Source organism: Equus asinus, chromosome 10 (genome assembly GCF_041296235.1).
Source record: "Equus asinus isolate D_3611 breed Donkey chromosome 10, EquAss-T2T_v2, whole genome shotgun sequence".
Taxonomy (NCBI): Eukaryota; Metazoa; Chordata; class Mammalia; order Perissodactyla; family Equidae; genus Equus; species Equus asinus.
The window spans coordinates 103,025,174-103,047,680 of record NC_091799.1 but is presented as its reverse complement, the minus strand read 5'-3'; the positions used below and the strand labels follow the sequence as shown (position 1 = coordinate 103,047,680).

The window sequence follows — 22,507 nt, the reverse complement described above, 5'->3', positions numbered from 1 at the left end:
AAGATCTGCTGGTCAGGACAGCTCTAAGCGCTCGACATGTGTTATCTTCCTCCCACCTCATTGCCACCTCCACTTTACAAACGAGAAAACTGAGGCCTAATGGGATAAGCGATTTGCCTCAAATCACACAGCCAATGAGCAGCAGAGCCAGGTGTCAACCCAGGGTGTCTAAGTTCGTTTTAGGAAATTATAACTTTGAGATGTGTGTGGCATATGCAAGTGGAGAGGTCAGCTCAACACTTAGATATGATAAAACTCCATGAACAGCCTCCACTGAAAGATGCATGTATGTGCACACGCACACGCATACCCGACACACACACCTCCCTATACACAGAATCTCAGAGGGGCCACAGACCCATAGGAAACCTGCTCATGGACTTGCTAGAGGCCTGTGTACTTAGAGGAGGACCCTGGGTCTGTTCTTCCATCAGTATATAGATGGAAGTGTTGGGGAGGGTTACAAAATGTTACAGGGTATCATTAGAATATTATTTACACAGTTACTGTTTAGAATTTGCATTTGGTAAGATGAGTATCATTTACACTACATTTGGAAATATGCTTAAGACAAGAATATATTTTATAGAGGTTCAATTAAAAACCTCAAGTTATTCACCTCCCAAATTGCTGAAGAAACATGAAAACTTGGCCAATGCTGGAATTCAATGTATTTTAATGAAACACAATATTTTTAGCTATCAATTCAAATGCAACATCTGATAAAATAATAAAATACCTCAAATATCATGACAAATAAGGAAGTCTATTATTTTATACAAAAATAAGTGTGGTTCAGTCATTTTATCAAGGAATTCTTGTTATAAATTCTTCAAGTACAAGATCTTTTCTAACATACCCCTGATTAAACATCTATGATTCTTGTTTTTTATTCTTGTCTGGCAAGGTTATGCAAGTTAAATCACTTGGTATTCGTCTGTTCTTTCAGCTATAAGTGACAGCAACCCAACTCACTCTGGTCAGAGCAAAAAACAAAACAAAACAAAACAAAACAGAAAACAAACAAAAACCAAAGTCAAGTGTCTGAAAAGTCAGGAGCTGAGCTGGACCGGATCCGGGCCTCACACCATCAGAGCCCCGTCTCACTATTCTATACCTTAGCTCCAGATTCTTAGGCCCCACATGTGGGCTCCAGAAGCTACAAGTTTGTGACTTTATGTCATTTTTTTCTGCTTGCAATCTCAGCATGAAAATAGACTCTGTTTTCCTTAAAGTTCCCCCAAAGTCCGGAAGGAGTCTCTTTTCCCCTGATTACACTGCTGAGCTTCCCTCATTCAGCACAACTAGCTAGGAGAATGTGCTGCTGGGATTGACTAACCGAGTCCCCCGTCCACTTCTTCTCCCGTTCCCTCCAGATCTGGGAGTAAAGTTGGCTCCACCCTGAGCCCATGGAATGAGCTCGAAGATGCGTGGCAGGCACAAACAGCGGGAACTTCCACAGGACTCCAGAGCTCCCCTGAGTTGCAGTTACTATAGCTGGTGCTTCCCGTCAACAGGCATTTACTGATGTCCACCAGCCCTGCCCCCTGCCTTAAATAGGTTTCCAGTCTGCCAGATGCAACAGATGGGAACAGATTATCAAACAAGGTCATAAGTACAGCACTGGGGGGTGCACACTTGAAGATGGGTCCAAGAGCACCTTCCAGATGAGGAGCTGTCTGAGTGGAGACAGGCTGAGCAGAAGATGCTCTGCGCCTCACTCAGGCTGCTACCCTGTCTTGGCAATTGTGCTCTGTTTCTGCCACACGTGAAGTGATTTTGCAGACTATTAAAGTTTTTAATGAATCATGAACTTATTTATATGATATATTTACACAATTGTTTCACAATTCACAATTTACATAATTATCAAACTTAGGAGTATTCAAATAAATTCAAACTGAAGTTCCATTTTAAGGTGCATTTAAGATACTCGGACAATTGTTTTAAAAGCTACAAGTGTTCATGACTGATTTTTCTACTGAGTCATGGCACAAATACTAACTTAAGTCCCTAGCCTGCTTCAACTGTAAATTTTCTTATAGTGCAGATTAATTCCTGCATAGAATCATATGCTCAAAAAACAATCTCATGAGTCAGCATTCTAGAGGATGTATTCTGTGTGGCCTAAGAGAAGAGAAAGAGTGTGTCAGAAAAGACTGAGCAGAGATGTGGGTATTTGCTGCGTCCTTGAAGTAGGATCTTCCAGCTCAGTGGCATTGAAATTTGCTGTGCTGTACAGTTTTGACCCTATTTCTAATAGGCAGCCATTTGGATATGGCAATAAGTTAATTCAGCAGAAGTAAAATGCCATTGTTTGAGTAATTTCTGATAAACTCACACTGTCAAATCTTTCCTCTCACAGAAGAAGAAGAAAGACATCAATTCCTAATAAACTCAATTACGGCAGAGTGCAGGGGAAGGAATGCTATTTGAAATACTGGGAATAGAAAAATATCTAGTGCAACTGAGAGTTTGCAGATTTACTCTGGGGCTCTGCATAGATGCCCTTGTAGTCTAAAGTAAGAATGGAATTGGGCTGTTCATTAGGTATTCTGGATATTGAGTTTCCAGGAGGAATAATGGCCTCTCCAATGTGATATGCTGGGAATGGATCCCACATCAGCAGAGATCAGTAAAGCAGAGCTCAGTCCATGGGCCACAGGGGAGCGCTGGGGCGTTCATTATGGAATTCCTCTCGGGTCTTGCTCTGGAGCACCCCTAGGTGTGACCACTCCCCTTTCCCCCAGCAATCCTCTTCTCTTTCACTGTTTACATGGCTGCAAGTCAAGAAAACCATGATTACAAAGGAGCAGGAGAAGCAGGATGGCTGATTTACACAGGTAGAGGAGGCTGCCTGACCTCCGCCAAAGCAGAGCAGGAGCAAAACTGCGTTATGCTATGGAGATTTCTCATGTTCTTAGTGCTGTGTTGCCTGTCCTCTCAGGACCCAAGCAACTGTGGTTTGATACTACAAATCTACCACAGATAACTGATATTACACTGTGATATTCAACGTACTGGAGTATTACACTGTTACATTGCACTGTGGTATTGGGTCTTAGTCCCACACCGTGTTACCATATTGCAACATTATATTATGGCATATACCACACACAAACATTGATTACACCGTGGTCTTCCACTAAGCTATTACGGTGCAAACTTTGCCAGCTCTGCTTTGCTTCTCTGGTATACGATTCTAAAAATATTGGAAAAAATTCTTTTAACTAACTTTTACCATCAAAAATTATTGAAAGAAAGAAATTTTTAATACTGCCGGCAGGCTCATCAATAACATCCATTCATTCATTCAACAAACATTTATTGACTTTTAATCATATGCATATCAAGGCCCCAGGTACAAGTAAGCAAACAGGCTTATTTCCTGCCCTATAGGAACCCACATACCTGGCAAGGATGACAGCCACATAAAATTGTCACTAGAGTGAAATAAAATGGCAGTGACAAGTGTCAGTGACTGAGGCAAATGCAGAGAAGTAGCACTGTAGCCAGCAGGGATGGGAGCCTGGAGAGCAAGAGAGGGTCTCTTATAGGACGTATCTCCTGAACTGAGAGTTTTAAAGGACGCGTAAGAGTTAACCAGGAAGATGATGGGGTTCAGGAAGAGAGGCTCTAAGTAGACACACTGAGCTGACACCGGCACAGGCTGTGTGGGGAACCACAAGCTGTTTGATGCTACCTGAGTGCAAAGTGCCTTTGAGGGAGAAGAGATGTGGCTGGGAAGGTAACCAAGGGCCAGATCTGAAGGGTGGCTTAGGAGCTTGATTATTTTTATCTTGTAAGTGAAACGAAGGGGCTGGAAGAAGGGTTTTACAAGGTTTTACAGGAACAGTGAGATACTGCATTCTTAATAGCCTGCTCTGCCAGTGTCACTGACTAGTGACCCCAAGGAACTCAAGGGTGGGTTTGGATATTTGAACTGTTTTTCCAAATTGTTCTTTTTCCTTTTGTTATGTTAAGGAGATGCAATCACCAACCACCCAGAGAACTCGCCCTGAGAGCTGTGCCTATGACCTTTGCCTTATTTCCAATGCTGAGGTCTCTCCAGGAGGAGCTCAGGCCTTCCTACCATAACCTGTAGTGTATGTGGAAGCATATTTTCCAACTGAGCCTGCACAAGCCAATACCCACCTCTCCCTTTTGAATGTTCACTCCCCATCCCAAACAAATGTCCCTGCTTCCCTTTGTTTGGGGACGCCATGACTCTGGAAATGATTCCTCGTGGTCTCCTATTTGCCGTAAATACACTTTACTTTGTGAGACAACTACTACTGGTGGAGAGTCGGACTGAACTCGCCAGGAGGGAGCCCACTTTGGTTCGGTAACACCAGTGCTGAAGGCGAGTGAAGAGAGCCAGCAGACGCAAGGGAGGGTGCGAGGGGGACCATTTGGGGCAAGTGGGCTGGAGAGCAAGCAGGTTTGAAAACCCCCGAGGAGGGAAAATCCACAGGAATTGCAGCTTGAAGGATGTGGGGAAGGTTGAGTGCCTCTCAGGGTTCTTGATACATTAATTGTCTTCTGCTTATAAAGGAATACCAACTCATCGTACAGAATCTGGAAAATAATAAAAGTATAAGGAAGAAAATTAAAATCATCCATAGGAACATTATCAGTATAGTCACTAGTAATATTGGGTAGTATTTGCTTCAAGTATGCAGAGCACAGGGGGCTACTCCTGGGTGGGTTGCAATAATCTGCACTAGAATCCTAAACCAACAGTTACTGTCTATTACTAAGAGCGAGCTCTCTTAGCACATCATCTGTGAGCCTTAATAACCTCCCAGCAGTTGGTGGGTAATACCCTGAGAGCTTTTAGGAGGATCTGCTCTTCGGAAAATGATCTTTAATAACAAGCCAGGTAGTGGAACATTCTGCAAAGTATTTTACTTTATTGAAGTACGAGATTCAGACTCCTTGGCTGTGTAACTCTTACCAGCCTGAAAATTATGGCCAACTGCTAATTATTCCTTTTATTATTTCTAAGACACAAGAAATTGTTGAAGTGACTTATTGTTCATAATTAGAAGCTATGATTAAAACTGCTCTAGCATTACCCTGGGACTCTCTCTTCCACATGGAGTTATTTCTATAAAAGTGTCAGTGGGTGGTTATGTTGGCCTCCCCTCTGGAAACTACTTCTCCATTTACAGAACTGTTCAGATTTAATGGGAAGATTCCCGAAAGACTCAGCTCTGTTAATTAAATGAAATGAACATCTTTACACTACAATTGTGGGGCATTCACTTACAGAATATTCAAAGGGGACAAGAAGGAGAAAAATCAGCAGTCCATTACAAAATTCCAAAATTAATTCCAAAATTAAAAGGACTTTTTATATTTTGTAATTCTCTTACTATAAACCTCGGGAATTTTTCTAAATTTTTTACTTATCATATATAGAAATGAGTTTATGGTATTATAAAGGATGGCTCTCTATATGCTATGAAAACTTGTATCTTTATTTCAAAAATGAGCAGAGACCAACGCTACAATCTTTTCAGTGCTTCAATGGTTTCCCCAAAAGTTATGAGAAGACTGGGATCTCCTGAAGTGATGCTGTCATATCATATCCCTCTAATGGTTCTCACAAAAGAATGAAAGGAAACGGGGAGAGACCATAAGCTAAGAGAAAAATCTGCCTATTTGGACTAATAATGTGTTTGATCTGATTCTTTAGTCCTATGATATCTGATATCCTCATTTGTCAGGGTAAGAAAACTAATAATGAATCAAAAGAGGGAAAATACGGGTTCCTTACCTTCTGTGCATGTCTGGGCCATTTTTTTTTCTTACCACCAATTATCAGTCGGTGGTGAAAGACAATGGGCATGGCAGTGGAGTCTAGATTGACTCTCCCAGTGGGTTGAAGTGTTACTATCATTGGGATAACAGAGGGAGTGAGATGGAACGAGATGGGATTGTTGTCAGAAAGAAAATGATTGAATTTGAGATTGTGATGGTTTTGCTCTTAAAGACCTTAGCCTTCTATTTGGCTTCTTAGTGGCTGAGAAATTCCCTCTCTTCATAGCTGGGGAGTTTATTCTTCAGTTTGCTTGTGTCTCATCAAATTTTGAAATCCATGAAAAGTTATTTGTACCGTAAAGAAAAAGAAAAAAGAAATTCACCAAGGCTGCTTTCAACCTGGTGAATCCACCCGGAGAGAAAATATTTGTATGGATACTTATATTTTTCTAACTTCCTTTCTGCAGCTCTGCAGACCCTGAAAATATTTCTTCACTGCAGTTTTGTCTGTAGCTAGAGACTTTGCCACAAGGCAGCAAACTCCTGAGAGAGACAAAGGAGATGCTCAGGTTTGGTGCAGACCATAGGGCGCAGCACACGCTCACCCCTCTCCTCTCTGCCCTTGGCTGCGGCCGTCTGAGGGCAGGTCCCAAATGGACAGAATAAACTTTTGGTGCACGGTGTTTTAAACTAAGGAATCTACCAGAGTCACTGGCATAGTTACTTTAAAGAATAAGGGAGAAGAAAACACTATGGTCTAAGACCCGTAGGTCTAATTTTAAAAAGTGGATGATTTATCCATCTTTCAGAGCTGAGGACATCAATTTGAATATTGTTATCCGTGGTGACCAATTCTGACAAAAACTTTAAGAAATTAAATATTGTAATTCTACAAGATGTCTCTTAAAGCTCCGAAATCCAGATATCCCAAATGAGCTTTTACAAACAACCTTTTGAAGTAATTTTATGCAGAACAGGATTTCTGTGCTCATTAAACACAAAAAAGGATTGTGTTCTTGTAATGTTTTTTTCTGACTTCAGCTTTTAAAATAAAAAGCCCCTGGAATGGTTTTACTGCTTAGACTTTGAGGTCCTTCTGCACCTGCATCGACAGACCTGCCCTTGCCCGGCCGAGCTCCTCTCACCAGAGAGGAGGGATGAATTTCGGACAGACATCTAGCATAAGTTGGAGCTAAATCCCAGTGTGGGACCTAGGAGACATGGTATTTTAAACAATAACAAAGTTAAAACAGAACTACGAAGCCAGTGATATTCTGCCCCTGACAATCTAAACTGTTTGATCAAAAAAGGTTCATTTGGAGCCTGCCATGTTCTTGAGCACAGACTTTTTGGTACCCCAGTTTTGTTTCGCTATAAGCGAACATGGCTTCGCTAGGAAGCGTCTGCTCCCCTCCGATTTTCACGGAATCAACAGCAAAGATTAAAGATGCTGTAGAGATCCAAGAACACAGGTAAATGATCATGACCCATCTTCCGGGAGGGTTAATTCTCAACATGATAAAAGGCTTTGTGAAACATATTAAAATAATAAGCCTGGTTCTTCTGTGTATTTGGGGTAAAATAAGAGGAAAATGGAGATGAAAGCATAATTTGTGGCCGACGATTTAATTTTATCAGATGATAGGAAAGGAGGTACCAGGACTATTTAGCAACTGGGTCTGCTTTTCCATCTTTTCCATCAAGGAGCATAACAGAGCAGAGGAAAAACGAATAAGAGGCAAGAAGTCCTGGTGAGGGAGAAAATGGGAGAAGACTCCTTGCTTCTCCACAGGAGCGCAAGATGCAGGTGTGGACTTAGAAACTACAGTCCTTCAGAAGTTGTGGGAATTGTAAAGGGCCCTAGAGTGCTAGAGATGAGTAAATATGGTCCCCCCCCCTTTTTTTTTTTTGAGGAAGATTAGCCCTGACCTAACATCCTCTGCCAATCCTCCTCTTTTTGCTGAGGAAGACTGGCCCTGAGCTAATATCCATGCCCGTCTCCCTCTACTTTGTATGTGGGATGCCTGCCACAGCATGGCTTGACAAGTGGTGCGTAGGCATCACACCTGGGATCCAAACCGGCGAACCTCGGGCCACCGAAGCAGAATGTGTGAACTTAACTGCTGCACCACCGGGCTGGACCCCGGTCCCATTTTTTCAATAGAAGAAAAAACAGATTCCTGCCAACTGGAAACCAGAAACTTAAAATTTCCCACAATAAATTCTAGAAGGTTTTACTAAAAATATGTACTAAATGATTACCAAAAATCAGCATGGCACTTAAGAAGAGCTCACAATAAAGAAATCTCATGTTTTCTTTAAAAAGGTATCCTACTGACATATAAAGTAAACACCAGAGGCGTCACTCATCTGGATTTTTTTTAAGCCTCTCATAGTGTGGACGAAATCAAGAAATATACGCAGGTTCAAAGCTCGTGAAGACTAGCTGAAGTCGCTAGTCTGTTAATGTTGATTAACATGTGCAAATATAAGGACGTGCGTTTGACTTCTGTGCTTTTCACCCGGACGCTTCTCCCATGCCCCAACCCCCATCAAGAAAAAAGTAATCACAAAACTAAGATGGAAACTTCCTTCCTCCTCTTGGCCAATCCTGCACGGTCACCACTAGCCACGTAAGGTGATGGAACCCTTGAAATGTGGCTGATCCAAATTAAGATGTGCTGTATGTAAAACTCACTCCAGATTTCAAAGACTCAGTGTGAATAAACAATCTATTATCATTTTAATTTTTTTATTGTGGTTACATGTTGAGATGATATTTTAGATAGATAAGGTTAAATAAAATATATTATTAAATTAATTTCACCTGATTCTTTTTTTAATTTCTGAATGTGGTTGCTAGAAAAGTTCAAATTACATCTGTGGCTCATGTTTTCTTCCTCATGGACTCTGCTAGTTAACTCAGGGCAGAGAGAAAGTCTTCTCCCCACACTGCAGCGGCCTCTTCATGGTGCTAAAAATGTTAGATTAGCTACTGTTGTGAACTGTATTTTAATCTGAAGATCAGTTTTTCTCAACAAATTTTTTGTTGCTTTTATGCAATTCCAGATTTTAAAAATCCTTTCATAAGTGCTTTTTAAAGTTTTTATGAGATATATACAATATATGTATGACGCCGTAATTTTAAGTATAAAGAAATAGATTTCCAGCACACTGTGGCATCTCCTTGTATGTATTTCAATTCTGTACTCCCAAGGGTAACCACTATTTTGACTTCCATAAATATCAATTTATCTTGATTTTTTGTTTGTTTTGCATTGATTTTGTTTTTACTTCATATAAATGGAGTCATAGAATATGCTCTTTTGTATATCTAGTCCCTTTCACTCAACTAATATATTTGAGAGCTTTCCACATTTTTGCATGTACCAATAGTTTGTCTTTTTGTGGTTGCATAATATTCAATTGTGTATTAATTTTTATCCACTCACCTACTGGTGAGTATCTGAGTTTTTTCCACTTTTTGACTGTTATGAATAGAGCTGCTATGAACATTTTAGTAAATTCCTTTAGACTATATGTACATTCATATATATTTAAGAATAGGGTTCCTGGGCAAATTAATTTTAACACATTTTTAATGGAAACTGCCAAACCGGGTCTTCTAAAGAGCTTGTGCCTTTCTCACTTCCAGTGGCACTGGTGAGTTCTCACATGCACCATATTCTTGCCAACGCTTGTCCTTGTAATCGTGGCCTCCTGGTGGCTGTGGGGTTGTGACTCCCGTGACTTTAGTCTGCATTTCCCTAATGAGTATTAATGCCAGACACCTTTTCCTTTTATTTATCCCTTCATTTATTTAGGTGTCCTTTAATTTTCCCAGTAGTATTCTGCAGTTTTCAGTAAAGAGATCTTGCATACTTGTTAAATTAGTTCCAAAGGTTTTGAATTCTTTATTTATTTTTTTTTCAAGGATTGGCACCTGAGCTATTGTCTGTTGCAATCTTCCTTTTTATCTTCTTCTTCTTCTTCTCCCCAAAACCCCCTGGTACATAGTGGTATATCCTAGTTGTAGGACCATCTGGTTATGCTATGTGAGACATCATCACAGCACGGCTCCATGAGTGGTGCTAGGTCTGTGCTCAAGATCCAAACTGGTGAAACCCTGGGCCGCAGAAGCGGAGCATGTGAACTTAACCACTCAGCCATGGGGCCGGCCCCCTGAATTTTTTGATACTATTACAATGTTATTTGAAATTTAAAATGTTTATTGGCTTTTCAATTGTTTATTGCTGAACCTCAAAATATATATTATTTTTGTATATTGACCCTGTATCCTATGACCTTGTTAAATTTGCTTATTAGTTCTAGTTTTGTTTTTAGATTATTTTGGATTTCTATGAACTCAGTCAAGTCAACTGAACATAAAAGGAACTTTACTTCTTTCTAATATTTATAAAGGTTCATTTTTTCATGTTTTATTGTACTGGCTAAGACTTCCCATACAATGTTGAAGAAACTCAATGATAATGAACACCCTCATCTTTTCGACAACCAAGGGGAAATTATTGAATATTGCATCATTAACTGTGATGTTAGCTCTAGATTTATTGAACATAACCTTTATCAGATTGAGGAATTTCTTTTCTTATTCCTATTTTTTCTGAGAGCTTTTATTATGATTGGATATTAGATTCTATCTACTTCTTTTTCTATGTCTATTGAGAAAAATATGTGGAAATTCTTCCTTATCTGATCATGGGATAAATTATGTTGACTGAATTTCAAATGTGAAACCAGCCTTCTATTCATGGACTAAGCCCTCCTTGACTATAAAGTATTATCCTTTTAATTTATGTGGATATTTGATTTGTTAATATTTCATTAAGGATTTTTGCATCTATTCACAGGATATGGATCTGTAACTTTCTTTACTTGTAATGTCCTCGCCAGATTCTGGTATGAAGGTTAATCTTGCATTATGGAAGAAGCTAGGAAATGGTTCATACTTTTCTATTATCAGAAAATTTTATTTAAATTTGGTATGATTTGTTCCTTAAATATTTGTTAGAATACACAGTGAAGCCATTTGTACATACCTACAGCTTTCTTCCTAAGCATTTTTAAATTATAGAAGCAACACAGCTATAGAAATGTACAGATTTTTTATTTCTTCTTATGATAGTTTTGAAGAAGGTGATGAACCAACTAGATCTAATTAATTTCTATAGAGCAATAACAACAGCCGAATACACATTCTTCTCAACTGAATATGAGATTATGAAGATGGACTAGATTCCTGACTGTAAAACAAATCTCAATACATTTAAAAAGATCCAAGTCATACAAAATGTTCTCTGACCACAATAGAAACAAATTAATAATTAACAACAGAAGGATAGATGGAAAAATTTCCAAAATATTGGAAATCTAAACAACACATTTTAAGATGGTTCAAAGAAGAAGTCAAAAGGGAAATTAGAAGTATTTTAGTCTGAATGAGAAGAAAAACACAACATACCAAAATTTGTGAGATGCCACTGAAGCAGCAGTAAGAGGGACATTTATAGAAATAAATGCCCATATTAGAAAAAATAATAAAGTCTCAAATAAATGATCCTAGCTTCCACTTTAAGAAATTAGAAGAATAAATTGAACCCAACTTAACAGAACAGTGTAGATGGAAGTGAAAAAATTAATGAAATAGGGAAAAATCAAAGAAATGGGGGAGGCAATAACTAAATAAATGAGACCAGAAGGTGGTTCTTTGAAAAGTTCAATAAAGGTGATAAACCTCTAGCCAGACAGATGGGGAGGAAGAGAGAGAGAGTGAGCGAGACAGACGGGAGGCAAATACAAATTACCAATATCAGGAACCAGGAAGACGACATGATGACAGATTCTACGAATGTTAAAATGACAGAATAAACATCTTCTGCCTACAATTTCATCAACTTAGATAAAATGAACAAGTTCCTTGGAGGATAAAATGCAGAAGTTTACTTGAGAAGAAGCAAATAATCTGAGTAGTCCTACACCTTTTGGAAAAAAATGAATTTTTGCTTAAAAACCTTCTCCAAAAGAAAATTCTAGTCCAGATGGCATCACTGGTGAAATCTACAAAAGATTTAGAAAATATGGAAAGTCTTATGGGATCTACAGATAAAATTATGAGAGTTACTGTGTGAGTTCAGCAAGGTAGCAGAATAGAAAAATGAATGCACAAAATCAATAGTATTTCTATACACTAGCAAAGAAAATATGTAAATAAAAGAAAATTTGAAATACTATTTACAATAGTGTTAAAAATATGAAATACCTACGGATAAATATGACTAAAGTTGCATAAGACTTATGCAGTGAGAACTGCAAAATGTTGCTGAGAGAAGTGAAAAATCCTAAATAAAAGAAGAGATCTACCATATGCTTGGGTGGACGAGTGTAGGTTTTTGAGGGATGTGGGACCCAATCAAAGTGAAAGATATGCCCATGAGAGGGTGGGTAGTAACACCAAGGGGCTTTATCATGTGTGTTTGGACACGGTTGTATGGGGAGAAGTCCCTCCCAGCATGAGACCAGCCACAGGCTTAAGGATGCAGGGACCACCATCCAGAAGAGAGGGATTAGAGCAGTGACTAACTTGTGTGGGTGGTATCACCCAGCAGCCCAGCAGGGGGTTTCTGGGTAGAGAGCTCAAAGGACACTAGGTGCTTGGGGTCTTGTCTTGTCGATGGCCAACAGATAGGAGGTGAGGTTTCATCGGCTATGCAAAACAGTCAGGCTCTAAATGGCTTGTCTGCTATTTGGGGCTATTTTCAAATAATAGGCTGTGTAAAAATTTGAGATTGGTGTTGGCAGGCTTTTGAGCTAACAGGCCTCAGCCTGCAGTGAAGAAATAAACAACCTGGGGGCCTGTTTGCGCTGTTTTAAAAAATAATAGGTTGTATACCAATTTGAGTTTGGTGCTGGCGGGCTCTTGAGCTAACAGGTCTCAGCCTACAGTGAAGAAATAAACAACCTAGGGGGTTGTTTGGGCTATTTTGAAAAATAACAGGTTGTGTACAAATTTGAGCTTGGTGCTGGAGGGTTTTTGAGCTAACAGGTCTTAGCTTGCAGTGGAGAAATAAATAACCTGGGGGCCAATACTCAGAGGTCAACTTTGGCTTATTTATATAACGAAAACTCAATAGGATGAAGATGTGTATTCTCCCAAGTTATTCTATAGATTCATCACAATCTCTATCAAAATTCCAACAGGATTATTGTGGAAATTGTCAAGCTGATGATAAAATACATATGGAGATGCAGAAGACTTACAATAGTCACAACAAATGGGACAAAAGAACAAAGTTAGAGACCTTGAACTACCTGACTTCAAGTCTTATGATAAAGCTAAGGTAACCAGAATGATACAGTATCTGTGTAAATATTGAGAAATAGATCAATCGAACAGAATAGAGTACAGAAATAGAACAATATATATACATGCATAATATATACATAAAATACATTTTAGGTGTATAAAATATACACTTTTGATCTTCAAAAAGTGTGCAAGAATTAATAACTTTTGCTCCTTGAAAGGCATTCTTAAGAGAAATAAAATACAAAAATCAGACTGAAAAAGGGGCCGGCCCTGTGGCGCAGCGGCTAAGTGCGCATGTTCCACCTTGGCAGCCCAGGGTTCACCAGCCAATTCGGATCCTGGGTGCAGACATGGCACTACTTGGCACGCCATGCTGTGGTAGGCGTCCTACATGTAAAGTAGAGGAAGACGGGCACGATGTTAGCTCAGGGCCAGTCTTCCTCAGCACAAAGAGGAGGATTGGCAGCAGATGTTAGCTCAGGCTTAATCTTCCTCCTTCCTGGTACCCGAAATGGCAAACCCTGGGCTGCCGAATTGGAATGTGAGCACTTAACCACTGTGCCACCAGGCCGGCCCCACACTTATCATTTGATCTGGAAATTCCATTCCTAGGTATTTGTCCAAAGGAAAAGAAAGCACGTGCTCATGAAAGATTTATCCATGAATGCTTATAGCAGCTTTGTCTGTAATAACCCCAAATTGTAAGCAATCAAAATATCCATCAACAGGTGAGGGGATAAACAGATTATGCTTTATCCATATCATCAAATGGATACTATTCATCAAATTTTAAAGATCGACTATTGATACATGTAACAATATGGATGAATCTCACAATAATTATCCTTAGTGAAAGATGTAGACAAAAAATTACATAGTGCATCTTTCAATTTGTATAAACTTTTAGAAAATGCAAACCAGTTACTAAGGTCTAAATGTTTGTGGCTCCCCCCAAAATTCTTATGTAGAAAGCCTAAAGCCCAAGTGACGGTATTAGGAGCTGGGCCTTTGGGAGGTGATTAGGTCACGAGGGTGGAGTCCTCAGGAATGGGGTTAGTGTCCTTTAAAAGAGATCCCAGAGAGCCAGCTTGCTCTTTCCACTGTGTGAGGATGCAACAAGAAGTCCGCAGCCTAGAAGAGGGCCTTCACCTGGCCACACTGGTACCCTGATCTCAGACCTCCTCCAGAACTGTGAGTAATAAATTTCTGTTCTGCACACTACCCAGTCTGTGGTGTTTTGTTATAGCCACCCACCTGGACTGAGACACCACCGTACAGTGGCAGAAAGCTGATCAGTGGTTGCCCGAGGGTGCAGGCTGGAGAGGAAGGACATGAGGAGGAATTACAAAAGGGCCTGAGGAAACCCGGAGCAATGGATATGTTCATTGTATTCATTGTAGTGATGGTTTCATGGGTGTCGACATTTATCAGAAGATACACTTTAAATATGTGCAGTTTGTTGTATGCCAACTGTCTCATTAAAGTTCTTTCAAAAAATCTTATCTTTATTGATTTTTGTTTAGTTACAGAGACATGTGTAAATATATCTGAAAGAATAGGTTAAAACCTTCAGTTATCACTATTTACTTTCTATTTGTTTTCTAATTGTCTCATCTCTTCTTTGTTCTTTTGATTTTTTCTTTCCCATTAATAAAGTACTTTTTTAATTCCATTTTATCTCTTCTTTTACCTTTTAGCTATAATTTTTATATTATTATTTTAGTGGATACCTTAGAGGTGACAATACTTCCCCTTAACTCATCACACCTTTCTTGAATTAGCATTTTACCTGTTGACAGCCATGGAAAACTTACAGAAGTATAATTCTATTCACCACTCCTGCATTGATTGCAAGTAGTGTCATATTTTTAATTTCTATGTTATGTTTTAAATATGTAGTATGCATTGTTATTAGTGGATCATTAGTAAACCTCTTACTCTTTTTTGGAGACACATATGTACGTTTTAGTGCTTTTCATTCCTCTCCCAGGTCCTGTGCGTCTGTATCACCCGCTTCTTCCAGCTCGTAGGGTCTTCTTTCCTGTTTCTTAGAGTGTCGGCCTGCTGATGGCAACGTCTCTCGGCTTTAGTTCATCTGATAGTGTCTTTTTTTTGTTTTCATGTCTCAGGATATTTTCTCAAGGTACAGAAGTGTCGACGCCTTTTTCTTAAGCTTTAAAGCTGCTTTCTGACTTCCACAATCTCTGTTGAAAATGCATCTATCATTCAGATTCTTGTTTCCCTGAGAGTGATGTGAATTGTTTCCTCTGATTCTTTTTATGATTTTCCCTTTAGTTTTGTTTTTTATCTGTTTGTCTGTGCTGTGCCCTGTGAGGTTTTCTTTGTATTTATCTTCCCTGGGTTTTTCTGAGGTCTTCGAATGCGTGGATTGATGTCTTTCAACAGTTTTTCATAATTCACATCTTTATTTCTTCAAATATTGCTTCTGCTCCATTTTTCCCAGCCTTGTTTTCTGGGATTCCAATTATACAAATGTTTTTCAAGATATATTTATATGATATTTGTAATGTATATGTTTTATTTTAGTCATGGTGGGAGAAGTATTCAGCCACGTTTCTACTCCCTAACCGAAAGTGAAAATCATTTTCAAATAAAACTGAGATAAGCTCTTATCTTATTTAATTCCCTAATACGCTAGCTGAGCAGACCAGATTGGATAATCCCTTTAAAATGCTAGCCTTTAGGATTTTTTAATGGTACTTTGAGAAAATTTCTGAGGTCAGCAGAATGATACCATGTGCCTCTCTATCTATTCTGGAAGATATTGAAATAAACCAGAAGTACACTTCTTTGGACATATTTTTAAGTTTGGCACTATTCAAATCATTCTAAAATGGACTGAAAAATTCTAAGAAGACAACAAAATCTTCTTAATTATAAATTTCCTGGTCACTGGAGTGGGCACATTAGTAATATATTGTAACAGCGTAGAATTATTAAACTATAGTATATCTTTTTGGTGCAACTTGAATGCTTTAAAATGAGCATTTCCTGCAAATATTTCAAATAAGCCCTGGTTGTACTGTTTTTGGATATAGCGTTGTGTCTCTATTTTCTTTGTAGTGAATAGTCCATTATGTCATTGTTATTGAACTTCCTTAGACAAAACCTCTTTTGTAAAAAGAACATTCAAGCAACACTATCAAGCCAGAAAAATAATATATATTTCAAAGTCTCATTTCCAGGAAATAGTGCTGTTAAAACTTGCCCATTTCTCTCCTTATTTTAATGTGTTTTTCCCTGTAATTATCTGTTGCTTTTACAGGCATGGAACAATAGCAGGTTTTTTTCCTAGTCAATTTAGTAACTGTGTTTTTCCTCTTAATCGCATACAAAGATGGTAGTCCCATGATATAAAATCTAAGAGTTCAAAACGTCTCTTTACTTTAAATTATTACTTTTGAGTTATTGGTGTGATTAAGTTGACACATGCCTTTACAAGGAAAATCCTTTGAAGTGTGTGCAGGTTGGGTGTGATTTGTAGGAATATAATCGTGATTTCAGTCACATGATTTCAGAAGTAAGTAGGTATTGAAAACAAAATGCAAGAAGTTCTACAAATGTGATCATTTTAAAGAACAACATTTATGGTTTGCTTTTTTCTCATTACCAATGAAATACACTTGTAATGCAAGAAAGGTGGAAAACACAGAGAGGCTCAAAGGAAACAGAAATGACAAAAATCATATATAACGCTACCAACCAAAGATAATCTCTCTTAATATTGTGGTATATATCTCTCCAGAGTCTATAAATATAGATACACATATATTTTTGCTGTCTGACTTCACGTATCCCTTTGTAGCTGCTTTGTTCTCCCTTTGCAATTTTTCAGGAGTATTTTTCCATGTCAACATGTCTTTTTCTCGTAATATTTATAATCATCATTTTGAAACTCATCATATGCACATAGCACATTTTTTAACCAATTTCTTATTTCAAAAGACTAAATTTTTGCTATGATAGTATCAAATACTCAAACCACCCAAACTAAAACTGTTGATTAGAGAGAGTCAAGGGTGTATTTTTAATAATTAAACATAAAACTAACAGTCTCCTTTGTCAAAATTCTCAAAAACAATCATAACAAAGACTGAAAAAATGATAAAAACCTAATTTTAAAATCCAAACCAATGATTCTTGACTAGGGACAATTTTGATTTCCAGGGGGCCTTTGGGAATGACTAGAAACAGTTTTGATTGTCACAACTGGAGGGGTTTCACTTCATCTAAGGAGCAGAGGCCACGGATGCTGTTAAACATTGACAATGCACAGGACAGACTCCCACAACCAAGAATGGACTCGTCCAGAATATCAATAGGCTGAGAAGCTAAACTTTGTTCGCATCTACAGAGAGTTGTTCATGTCCTTGCAATGGCACGAAACTTATGACACATGCTGGTCTTGAGCAGTCACAACTTCCGGAAATTGCTCACCGATTTAATCTACCCTGATCCATCCAGTGGAGTTGGAGGGTAGTTAATAGTAATGGTGAAAAGGAGTGGATTTCTAAAAGGGAAAGTAAGCCCATGAAGGCAGCTTATCGAAGTGAGGCTGAGAGAAAATCACTTCCTGAGAGTACATGATGAGTAGAGGCTGAGGGAGGCGTGTCCCTCACCCAGCACAACGCTCGAGCTCTTGGACGGAAAATGAGATAGAAAAGCAAAGCAAAAATTCTTTCAATTGTAGCACTGACTTAGGCTCAACAAGATTTTATTTCTGTGGCTTTTGAGCTTAATGTGCAAGTATTTACAATCTCTATTGTGTATCACCATATTTTCTTGAAACAGCCCAGGTCCCTGAAGGGGAGGTATTCTAACCAGGACTTTTAAAGATTAAATGTGATGCAAACGTTACTGCTTTTTTCCTGGCTTTCTGTCTATTCCACACTTCTCATTTTATTCTCATTGTCCAAAACATTTTCTCCATCTGCATGGATTTTGTTTCCTGTAATCACACAAACCCAGCTTATGCTATTCTCCCCCTGTCTTTTAGAGCAGTTAATAACTACTATTGTGTCCCTTCCCATTTAATTCTCCACACAAAAACCAGAATCATCATTTTCTAATGCAAATAGGAAGATGTTATCTCTCTGCTTAAAACATACAAAATATTCCACTCGTTGCTCCTGTGGAATATCAACCAAAACTCTCAGTGTGGCCTCAAGTCCCCGGTGGTCTGCTCTCTGCAGACCTCTGCAGTATCACAGCCTATTACTTTCCCTCTGGGCTTCTCCACACAGGTCCTTGCTCAGCTCCTCAAAAAAAGCATCACTGTTTCCTGTCACCAGACATGCATACACATTTTGGTCCCAAGGCACTAGTCTTGCTGCTCACTTAACTCCTATATTTCACTCTTCAGATAAGCCATCCTTGACATGCTGTCCCACCATGTTGTGATTCTTTGTTACACGTGCTTACATAACAGACTTTATTTCTTCAGGGCAGATATCTATATTTGTAATATGCATTTATCAGAATGATAAGAAGTGCCGATATGATTTATCAAGCTAATGCCTCTGACAGATAACAGTTGACCGTAAAGTTTCTAGATATAAAGATCACTCCATGCTGCAAAATCCTGGGGTATCTACCAAGAAGTCATCTGCATTTCAAGTATGCTAGGGTGGTTAATTCTGAATTGACACTTTGTATCTTTCTCATATACTTTTAGCAAAAATATAAGCAAACAAATAGGGAGCGAGCATCTAGGAGAACTGTCGAATATCAATAACTTTAGATTGTCAGGCTTTATTCCTATATTGATTTAAAGAATCAGAAAATAATATACCTGGAATTCTTTAAAAGACCACCTCAGTAAAAACATTTAATGAGTTATACTTTAATATTATCCCTGTGACTTTTGAGTTTGGCACCAAAGAGCTTTTGAGCTAGCTGTCCCAGTCTACCAGAAGAGCTAAACCACATCGGGCCACTACATGCAGGCCATCTTTAGCTCATTTATTTAAAAACCTTATAAATATGTCCTTTACCTTTTTTCTTCCCTCTGTTTCTTTAAAAGGCAGAAAATTATACAGTAGAAATTATAACAATGTACTGTCAGGTTTATAATACCTACAGATGTAATGTATGTATATTAGTCATAACACACACAAAAAATGGAAGAAGATATATGTATATATATATATATGTATATCTTATATATATATCTTCCTGGAATTAAGGTAGAGTTAGTATAAGGCTGAAGTAGAGTCTGATAAATAAGTCCTAGAGAAATCACCAAGAAAATAACAACAAAAAAAAATAGTTAAATTATTAAAGGAATTAAATCATTTCCCTAAAAATATTCACTTAATTCAAAAGAAAGTAGTAAAGCAGGAACAGAGGGACAAAAAAAGACAACATAGAGAAAATGAAAAGTAAAATGACAAACATAAATCCAACATTATTAATGATAACATTAAACGTGAATGGATGAAGCAATCAAAGCAAAAGGCAGAGACTCTAATATTATACTGGATAAAACAGAAGGACCAACTACATGCTGTCTACAGGGGACACACTTTCATTCAAAGATACAAATAGGTTTAAAGCAAAAGGATGGAAAAGACAAACCACACAAACAGCAATCTGGAATATCAGATGAAATCAACATTAAAACAAACAAAAAAATGTTACTAGATATAAAGAAGGACATCCTATAATAATAAAAGAGTCAAACCCATCACAAAAATATAACCATGGTAAACGTATGTGCACATAACTTAAAGCCATGAAGCAAAACTGACAAAGTTGAAGGGAGAAATAGACAGTCCAACAATAATAGCAGGAAATGTTAATACTTCACTTTCAATGATGGATAGAAAAAAATAAGCAGAAGATCAATAAGGAAATAGAAGAGCAACACTCTAAACCAAATAGATCTAACAAATGTGTATAGAACATTTCTCCTAAACATAGTAAAATATGCATTTTTTCAAGGGCAAATGGAAAATGCTCCAGAATAAACTACTTTTAAGCCATAAGACAAGCTAAATAAATTTAAAAGATGTAAGATTGAAGTCATCCAAAGTATATTCTCCAGCCACAATTGAATGATATTAGAAATCAATAACAGAAAGATATTTGGGAAACTTATAATTACATGGAAATTCAAACAACACACAGTTCAATAACCACTGGATCAAAGAAGAAATCCCAAAAGAAATTAGAAAACACTTTAATATGAATGAAAAATAAGACACAACATATCAAAATGTATGAAGTGCTGCTGAAGTGGTGCTCAAAAGAAATTTATTGCTGGAAACCCCTATATTTTAGAAAAGAAGAACAATCTCAGATCAATAACACATGTTCCACCTTATGACACTGGAAAAAGAAGAGAAACTATACCTAAAGCAAGCAATGGGAAGGAAATATTACAGATTAGAGTTAAAATTAGTGAAATAGAGAATATAAAACAAGCAAAATTAATAAAAGAAAAAGTTGGTTCTTTGAAAAAAATCAACAAATTAACAAGCTTTCAGTGAGAATGACTAGGAAAAACAGAGACAAGATTCAAACACTAAAATCAAATTGACAGAAGGGAATTTGCTACAAACCTTACAGAAATAAAAAGATCTGGAAGGAAAAACCATGATCAACTGAATCCTAACAAATTAGATTGACTAGATGAAATGGACAAATTACAAGAAAGACACAAACTACCAAAAGTGACTCAGGAAAGATTTTAAGATGTAAATAGACCTATAAAAAGAAATTGAGTTAATAATTCTCCAGAATTGTGTTTTCCAAAGCCCAGTCACTCTTACTATGCCTCTTATTTACTTGACTGTCTTGTTTTAATGAATACTTGTCTCAATGAAATTTTATGTCACCACCAAAAACGGAAAGCCAATATCACTTGGCATGTAAATATACTAGTAAAACTGAAGTAAAAGAGTGTGATGAAATTCTCGCAAATGCCCCTCCCCGCTGGACACAGAGCTGAGTCCCATGCTCCACCACAATGTTGAAGGTGCAGAAGTCAGACTAGCCACGTTCCCTCAACAATCCATCCCAGCCACTTGCTGCTGCCTGCATGTCAGGGTCTGTAAAGATAATGTAGCTTCTCCCTTTTTACCACATGGCTTGAAGAAAAAAAATCTCAGATCAGAAGTGGCTCTCTCCTGAAAAGTTAAGCATGAGAAGGTAAATCTGATGATGTCCATCAGAAAAACTAAACGTTCTACAGATAAAATGGTGAACCATGATAATTCCTTCTCTGGCCACTGCTCAACTTCCCGTGATGTCCCTTCCCATTAACTCTGAACCCACACACGGGTTGGTCGCTGCAGTTGTTGTTTGACTCGGTAGATTTTGAGGCAGAGGCCGCTGTTGCTGGGATAGCAGAGAACAGAATTTGCCAGCCACACTGAGTCAAAAGCTGAAGATCTAGTGGTGCAATTTGGTGACAAGGACGAAGGAAGGAAGAAAGCTCCTAGGGGAAAAGAGATTGTGCTTTGTACCTTCTCTCCATAAAAGCACATTTATTGATAATGCAGAGTAGTAAGTCAGCAAGGAGACTCCTTAAAAGAATATTTGTCCAGTCTGATGGCAAACTCAGAGACAAAATTAAGACAGCAGGTCCTGTGAGGCTCACGGAGGCAGATTTCCTCTGACGTAGCTTTATCTTCCATTCAGCTAATGGATTCTAGGTCATTGGTGGGTACCTACGCAAGGTGAAAAGGTTTCAGATACATTCCCAACAGTTTTGCATGGTAAAAGCAGAGTTCCCTTTGCTGGCTCTCTGTCAGGGGATGAGCTATGTCCCCCAAAAAGATATGTTGAAGATCTAATCTCCAAGACCCGTGAAGATAATCTTATTTGGAAATAGGATCTTTGTAGATATAGTCAAGTTGAGATGAGGCTGTTGGGGTAGACTACACACCAATGTGACTGATGGCCTTAGAAGAAGAGGGACATTTGAACACACACAGAGAAGAATATGATGTGAAGACACAGTCACACAGATAAGACAGCCAGGTGCAAACGGCAGTAGAGATGGGAGTAATGCTGCCTGGGCCACCAGAGCAAAAACAGGCAAGGAAGGATCCTCCCTGAGAACCTTCGGAGGGAAGCTGTTCCTTGCAGCACCTTGATTTTGGACTTCTTGCCTCCAGAACTGTGAGAGAATAATTTTTATTTTCTTTATTTATAATTTTAATTTTTCTTAAGCCGCCTGGTTCACGGCACTTTGCCATGGCAACAGTGGGAAACTAATACAGACCCGCACGTTCAATTTCCCGTCATCTTAGACTTGCCTGGGGGCCTGATGACTTCAAGGAGAGAGGTTCTTCGGAGAAGTTGGGATAGGCTTAAAGGCGAGAGCCACGTTTTGGCGTTCAAGCTGGGTAATAGGCTTCCTCCTAGATCCAATCATCTAGATTTATG

General features: G+C 38.4%; 1 long non-coding RNA gene across 1 annotated transcript in view; it reads right to left on the bottom strand.

Moving 5' to 3' along the window:
* Positions 1–705: 705 nt before the first annotated feature.
* LOC139046448 (uncharacterized) overlaps positions 706–22,507 on the bottom strand; it is a 62,525-nt gene continuing 40,723 nt past the window's right edge. Inside the window, exon 4 of the long non-coding RNA XR_011506543.1 lies at positions 706–4,578. This is a non-coding gene — a long non-coding RNA (uncharacterized lncRNA). The remainder of the gene's footprint in view (positions 4,579–22,507) is intronic.